Source organism: Rhinopithecus roxellana, chromosome 1 (genome assembly GCF_007565055.1).
Source record: "Rhinopithecus roxellana isolate Shanxi Qingling chromosome 1, ASM756505v1, whole genome shotgun sequence".
In the NCBI taxonomy this organism is placed as follows: domain Eukaryota; kingdom Metazoa; phylum Chordata; class Mammalia; order Primates; family Cercopithecidae; genus Rhinopithecus; species Rhinopithecus roxellana.
In genome coordinates, this window is record NC_044549.1 from 69,598,655 (window position 1) to 69,606,787 (window position 8,133).

The 8,133-nt window shown below is 38.3% G+C and overlaps 1 pseudogene; it reads right to left on the reverse strand.

Annotated features, from left to right (window-relative positions):
• Positions 1-4,270: 4,270 nt before the first annotated feature.
• Positions 4,271-6,494, reverse strand: LOC104664306 (annotated as a pseudogene).
• Between the last annotated feature and the right edge of the window lie 1,639 nt (positions 6,495-8,133).

Genomic DNA, 8,133 nt, shown 5'->3' on the forward strand with positions numbered 1-8,133 from the left:
CAAATCACTCGAATTTTTGCCTTGTTTTACATGGCCTTATCCTATCCTCTGTTTATGTGTTCTCTTCTTCTTATAAGGACACTTGTCATTGGATTTAGGGTTCACCCAGTAAACTCAGGATGATTTTATCTAGAGATCCTTCACTGAATTACATCCACACATACCTTTTCTCCAAATCGGGGTACATTCACAGGTACTGGGGGTTAGGACGTGGACATATTCTTTTTGAAAGGGGGCACAATTCAACTTTCAAAAGGTAGAAAAGGGGAAGGGTAAATAATGCAGTCAAAGTCACAATTTGGGAATATTTGCCTCATATAAAAGCAGACATTGAGGTTTCCCTTAGCTGAATCTATTTTGGAGAATTTGAAAGGGTTTCCATCTAGGACCATGAAGGAAAAAATATGCAAAAGCAGGTTGATAATGTTGTATTTCACCTGGGCACAATCATGGTACTGGCTTATACCTCACTACATTCATTACGTGCATCAGGCATTTAACATCACTGTTAATTTGGCCAAATAACCCAAGATGCAACAAGGAATTATTGCTTTCTTTAATCTAACCTCTTCTGTCTCTAATAACCATATCAGTCATGACTAGAGGCTTGAATCCTGAAAACAGGGATATGTAGTAAAGATAAATTACTGAAAAGCCCTTACCTATAATAGGAGGAAAGTCATCACTATAACAATTGTGTTTGCTGAGATGACCCAATGCCAGTTTCAGAGTCTTTATTAGGTCAAAAGGAAAGGACATCTAATTGCTATCTTAGTTATCATTTTTCACTAACCACTGAACTGTGGTTTTTGTTTTTGTTTTTTAGCATGAAGTCTTTTTTAAAAAAATTTTCCAACTTTCTTAGTAGGTTCAGATGGTGCATTGTGAGACAAAGGCAAAAGCAACAGGGAGAATCATCTCATGAGAAAAATTAGCAATAAAGCACTGTGACAGGACAGCAAAGACACTTTGTTAAAAAAATTATTTCCACCGGAATAATTTGACAGTGTTAATTTGCTAAGAAAAAAATCTCTAGAACAGATACCACCCTGAGATCCTTAAGCAGTTCTCTGAAACTTTGTTAATACAAACACTTCCACTACATTGCAATTGGGAATACATCTTTCAACCCACATTTTGCCTGGGTTATAAGTCCTATTGGATACTGAGCAGAGGCAGTCAATTTGGTTTGCTTTATGATCTGAACCAAACACAAACATTAAGTGAGGTCAAATAACACACCCCACTGGCAATCCTCAAATCTCTAAAGCTGATTTAAAAGAGACTGGGAAATTGAGCTCAACAGAAATGGCAAAAATAAGGAAGTTCATTTTTAACAAACAAGGAAGCCTACCAATACCAATCTCCATTGTGCCACAGATGCCTCACTGTGCCCAAATTGGACTGGAATGCACAAGCCAAAAAGCACAAGCACAACTGCCCGTCCACCCCCCAAGAAATCACAATTTGGCAGAAGGGAAAGATTTAGAGGAATGTTAACTTAATGCACCTAAAATTCAAATCATGATTAGAAAAGGGTATTCTGGATATGACAATTTAAGGTAGGTAAAGAGAGTTACAAATATGCCCAAAGTAATTGGAAAATGAGCCTAATACCAAGAGAATTACAGAATATTGGTGATGGAAGAGAATTAGAGAATAATTTTTACCTTATAGATCCTGAGTTCAGAAAGAAGCAGTTACTTGCCCAAGGTCATAGTGTCTAAAACTAAAATGGGATTCGAACCCACATCCTTTTGAGTCTGGTGCTCTCTCTACTCTGCCAATCAATTGTTCTCAAGGCTGTGGGGGGATGTTCAGAGTTTCTCGAAGTTCACAACTGGGCCTCCTTTCTTTCTCTCTCCTCCTCTTCCTTATCTCATTCTTTTCCCAAGCTTTTATTCTCATTGACAGACTTAATCATCCAAATGTATTTCTCCAGTTCTGACATCTCTGAACTCCAGACTTAGAATCAACAGTTCTATTTCTGGGTCTCCCAAGCAGCTCAAACTTAACATGTGCAAATGTAAACATCTGCCCCCCATCCTTCCCACTACAGGCTTGTTCCTCCCTGCTTATTCTCTATCTACTAGATGGAACTATCATCTTACCAGTGTCAGCCTTGAATTTGTACCTTTTCTTTACCCTTTCCCTACATCCAACCATCAGTAAGACCTCCTAAGTGTATCTTGAAAACATCTATCCACTTTCTCTGACTCCAGCTTAGTCCAAGCCACCAACATCTTCCTCCTGGACTGCCTCCTAACTTCTCTCTCTGTTCTGATTTTTCCACTTCCAGTTCATTTGCCACACAGTAGCCAGAGTGATCTTTTAAATACATTCCATTTACAAAAAAATCTAAATTCTTCACCATTGCCTATAAGATCAAGCATTATTTGGCCCCTTACTTCTCTAATCTCATAGCATGCCACCTTCTTCCTTGACCCCTCTGCTCCTGGCGTAGTGAACTCTCTAAAGTCCCAAAATGCACTGTGCTTTTTCTAGTGCAGGGCCTTTGCACATGCTGCTCCCACGGTCAGAAGTGTTCTTCTTTTCATTGTGAAAGGCTAGTTCCTTTTATAATTCGGAACTCATGTTATATGTCACTTATAAAAAAGAGGCCTTTCCTGATCACTCATCTCAATGAGGTTTTCTTTTTAATTTAATCTTTCATTTTCAATTAATCCTTAATATTTCAGAAAGTATATCAACATTGCCTAACATGCTGTTTTACACACAATAGATATATGATCAATGTTTGATATAAATACACATATCTTAAAAATATTTGGTTTAACCAGCTAAATTTTTAATATTTTATGAACTAGTTAGCCCTAAGTCATGAATTTACCTGTCTTTTCTTTTTTTTGAGACAGAGTTTCACTCTTGTTGGCCACGCTGGAGAGCAGTGGTGCGATCTCGGCTCACTGCAACCTCTGACTCCCAGGTTCAAGAGATTCTCCTGCCTCAGCCTCTTGAGTAGTTGGGATTACAGGCTCTTGCCACCACGCCCAGCTAATTTTTGTATTTTTAGCAGGGACAGGGTTTTGCCATGTTGGCCAGTGTGGTCTCGAACTCCTGACCTCAGGAGATCCACCTGCCTAACCCTCCCAAAGTGTTGGGATTACAGGCGGAAGTCAGCATGCCCGGCCAGATTTACTTATTTTTTATGAGATTTAAAACATTTTTTAGAGATCGAGTCCTGCTATGTTGCCCAGGCTGGAGTGAAGTAGCTATTCATAGGCACGATTGTTGCACACGACAGTGTTGAACTTCTGGGTTCAAGTGATCTTCCCACCTCAGCCTCCCAAGTAGCTGGGACTACAGGCATGTACCACTGAGTCCGGTGTATTTTTATAAGATTTTTAAAAATATTACACATTCTAAATTATGACATCTACATACCATTTACTTTTGTGTGAAATTCTAAGGTGATATTTTAAATGATGGGAATGAACAACTTGACATGTATATCAGTAACCTCTAAACATCTATTTCAAACGTCTATTAACTGAAAGTCATGATTCCTCCAGCTCTTATACTAAGAACTTCCAGACATTAGAGCAATATACATATTCCAAAAGTGACTTAGTTCAATTTGACAAGTAAATAATTTTCCTATGTTCAGGTAAATTTGAAAAATATACATAATTACTACCTCATCCTAGTTAGAATCTCATTTATATTTATTCCACTATGTTCATGATTTTGTGACAAATTTAGAAGACATCGTATTACTAAAAGTGTATCAGATTAGCTCCCTCAACTCACTATGTCTAGTAATCATTCTGAAGAAATAGGCACTGGCTTTGAATATGGCCTGTTCCAGTTTATGGACAGTTGTAGGCAAGTCAAGTTGTTGGGCAAAGAGGTGAGTTGTAGGATGACTGAGGATAAATTGTCACTACTGTATATAAAGAAGACAAATGAGATATAGGAAGAGATCTGTTATAATAATATATATGTCATATTATATCTATGTTTTTCATATATTTCAGAATTATAGAAACAAAGGTATGTAATCTTTTCTTAGATGTATAGATGACTTACTTTTAATAATATTTCTTGATTTATAATGTAAATAAGATTAAACGAATATGGGTTACTCTTGAATTTCAAAATTGGCACATGTAAATGAGCATTTTAATACAAATAATTAGAATATATTTATACCATATATAAATCTACACAATGGAAGATACTACTAAAATTTTGCTCTATAGCACCTTACCCTAGAAAACATAGAATTCTGGATTTCTCTTTAAAAAAATCACTGAGAATAATTAGATGATGACTGTAAAATAGGTTTTCCCATTACAATACTGCTGTCATTCAAAGTTCTGACAACAGTTGTAGCTGGAGACTGAAGCACTTTATGAGAAAGCCTCATTCTTCCATCAGCTGAGTCACATCCAAAGTATTTCACCTGAATTTCTTGGCCAACTTCTAATCCTAGGGCAGTAGGATGTTTAACCTTTCATTGATCAAGCTGTGTGTTATAAAGCAGTACCAGAGTCATATTTGGATATAATTTTACCATTACACCAGTATCTCTGCTTTCAGTTATTGTGGCAGTATACCCTGCTCCAAATTCTAATTGCTGCTCCTGATCTTCTTTGCAGATTTCGGCAATGAAGTCTCTTGCCTCATGCATAGCACTGGGTGTTGATGCAAATATAGAAAACGTTTCTTCATCCACCTGACTAATAGTTACAACTGTTTCAACCTGATGTTTTTTTAAGTTATATCCACCTGGTCCAACAAGTTTTTCCCATTTTGATAATGGAACCTGAACAGTTTCTACAACAGGTCCATTTTCTTTTCTAGATGTTTGAGGTTTTGAAATAGTTTTGTTCATGATTTGTAATATCTCCTTTTTCGCCACTGAAGCTTGTTGAATAGCCTCCATTACAATTTTCATTGGTATTCCAGGTAATTTAATATCAGCCTGTAATGCAGTTATCCCTTTATTAGTGCCAGCTATTTTGAAGTCCATGTCACCACCGTAATCTTCAATTCCCAGAATATCTGTTAGCAAATGATAATCTTCTATTTCACCCTTCTCAAGATCAGTTTTGGTGACCAATCCCATTGCTACGTCTGTGACAGCAGGTGAAATTGGAACCCCTGAATCCATTAATGCTAAAGTTCCACCCCATGCAGATGCCATAGAACATGGCCCATTTGACTCTAAGACTTGAGATGTAACTCTTACAGTGATAGGAAAATCTTTGGGAATAACAGGATACAAAGCTTTCTCAGCAAGAGCACCATGCCCAAGATCTCTTCTATTTAAACCAGTGACTTCGACAATTTCATTAGTTGCATAAGAAGGAAACTCATAGTGCAGCATGAAATTTTTATCTTCTATCCCATTTATAGCTATTATAACTTGATCCAACTTAATACTGGATTCTAATGAATCAAATGTAACAATACAAAGCACCTGTGTTGTCCTCTTTGCAATAATTCTGATCCATGAAGGGTTTTAAACATATCCACCTCACAACCTATATTCCTAAGTAAAGTCAAATCCCAACCATCGCATCTTTTGTATTCATTCAAAATAATACTTCTAAAAACTTCCTTTGCAACAACATTGAAGAATTCTATTATTTCCTATAGATCAACCTCTGGAAATATTTCTTTTAGTTGTTCCTCTGTATCTAATCCTATTTTGTTAACTGCTTCATCTCTGGAAATTTTATCATATTCACAATCTGTAAAAACTGCATAGAGTCTCTCCATAGCAAGTTTTATGAGCATGTTTCACAATCTCTGGTGAAGGGGTAAATAACTTCTGAGGTGTCCCCTTGGTAACACCAATTTCTTTTACCAACTGCTGGATGCCCTGAATTATTTGTTGGGTATATTTCACTCCCACTTTAATTGCATGGCAAAAGTCCTGCTGTAAAATGTTCTCTGCAGAGGCTTCCAACATGACAGTCTGACTTTTAGGTGCTCCAGGAACCACTACATTTAAAGTACTAGAAGACATATCTTTTCTTGTTGGGTTAACAACACATTCTCCATCAGTTATTCCTATTCATACTGCCCCAACAGGTCCATTCCAAAGAATATCTGATCATGAGAGGGCTACAGAGGCACCATTAATTGCTAGGACATCAAGCTCATTAATACCATCTACGGCTAACAGATTACACAGAACCTGTATATCATAGAAGTAGCCAGCTGGAAAGATAGGTCTAATTGAACAATCTATTATTCAACTTGTAAGAAATTTTTTATCAGAAGTACCAATCTCTCTTCTCAGAGGGTTTGTGGGAATTCTACCTGCTGCAGCAGCCTTTCGTCTGTAGTCAACCACCAAAGGCATAAACTGGGAAGGTGAAGGTTTTGTTTTACTGACCGCTGTGACCATTACTGCAGTGTCACCTGACTGTACTACAGCAGAGCCATCTGCAAATCTGGCCAGCTTTCCAGAGGATATTTCTAATTTCCTGTTGCCCAAGTCCATGGCCACAGCTCAAGACCCTGCACTACTCAATAGTGCCCACACCTGTAACTGGATGAGTCCCCGATCCCACCCTGGCAGACAGAAGGGACCATTGCTCAGCGGCCAGAGCTGGAGGCTCAGTGAGGTCTTAGCTTCCTCCTGCTATCCTCTGTAGCTATGCCTTAGTGTTTCCTTCACAGCACTTATTACAATTTGTAGTCATTTACTGATGTGATTATCGGTTATTATCCCTCATGAGTCTCACAGCTAAATGACAGCAGGGATCAGGTCTGTCTTCCTCCCTGTGTCACAGTTGTATCTGGCACCAAGCACATACAAGGCATTTGATAAGTATTATTTAACATAATGAAAATGAAGTACATTTATAACACTGTTCTTTCTACCCAAAGAGGACACAAAAGATTATGGACTTCCATTCTGTGTCAATATATTCAACAAGATAGAAGAAATATCACAACTGAGGGTTGCAAAACACTGAAAGTTATCAACGCTTGTTCTCTAGAGATCCTTGTTAAACAACGTCCCATCCATCAAGGGTGAATTAAATTTGTCCCTGGCTTGAGGACAGAATAAGATGACTTCACCCAGCCCCTTATAAACTTATAATTTTATGAAAAATCCATAAGCTTTCATCTTTCCAGCACTCTGATAACGAGGTAATTACTCTTTTAATGAAAAAGGAACCCTTTTTATATCTATCCCCATTGAATTATGGACCTCAGAATTGAATTGGAGTCTAATAGACATCAAACACAACTACCTGTCAGTTCCTAACAAGGATGAGGAAAAAAAAAAAAAAACATAGTGATATCTGGGGAGCCAAGGGGCAGTGTGACAGGGTGTCCTTCCTGCCTTCTCTGATGACCCTTTGCTATCAACACCAGTTCTGCCTTTTGTGCCTTACTCAGTTTGTGAGCCAGACTGCAACAGCAGAAAAGTCATTAGTCACCCTTCCCTATCTGTTCCATGGGCTTTGAAATGAAGCCCCGGTTCAGGTTCCCGTTTAAGTGACTTTCTCCATTCCTACTATGTTGACCTTAATCAAAGCACTGGGCTTGGTCCTGACAACACGTTCAGATCCCACAATGCACTAGCCCTGCTCCAGAATCTCAATCTATTTTCCCAGTGTCCTAAGACCTGTCAAACCCCCTGTTACCAGCCTCTTCCGCTACTGACTGAGCCCTTACATCGAAGGACTAATTAATGGAACCACAACACCAACACCCCACATGAATTATACCCAGAGTCCACAATCTATACTCCTTCCCCATGCCCCTTCAGTTTATCGATGCTGCTTAATTATCAGTAGTGGCTCAGATTAAGCCCTAAACATTTAGCTACCCCGTTCCACAGCCAAGACTGTTACTCTCACTCCTCCCTCCTAGGTCTTGCCTAACTCCCCCCATTTCAGATATTTTATAGCTGAGTCTATCCAAGTTGTCACTCACAGCTAAATTCACACTTTTACTTGTTCTCCACATTTTAATCCTTTGTGATCTCTTTTTATGCAATTGCCAGTTTAGAGGCATAATCTTGTGAACCTTTTACCTTCTGGACAGTAGCATTGGAAAGTTCATTACTTTCGGTTACGATACAACATTGAGTGACAAATGCAGCTTCGGAAAGTGGAACAACTTTTTTCTCCTTGAGAGTCT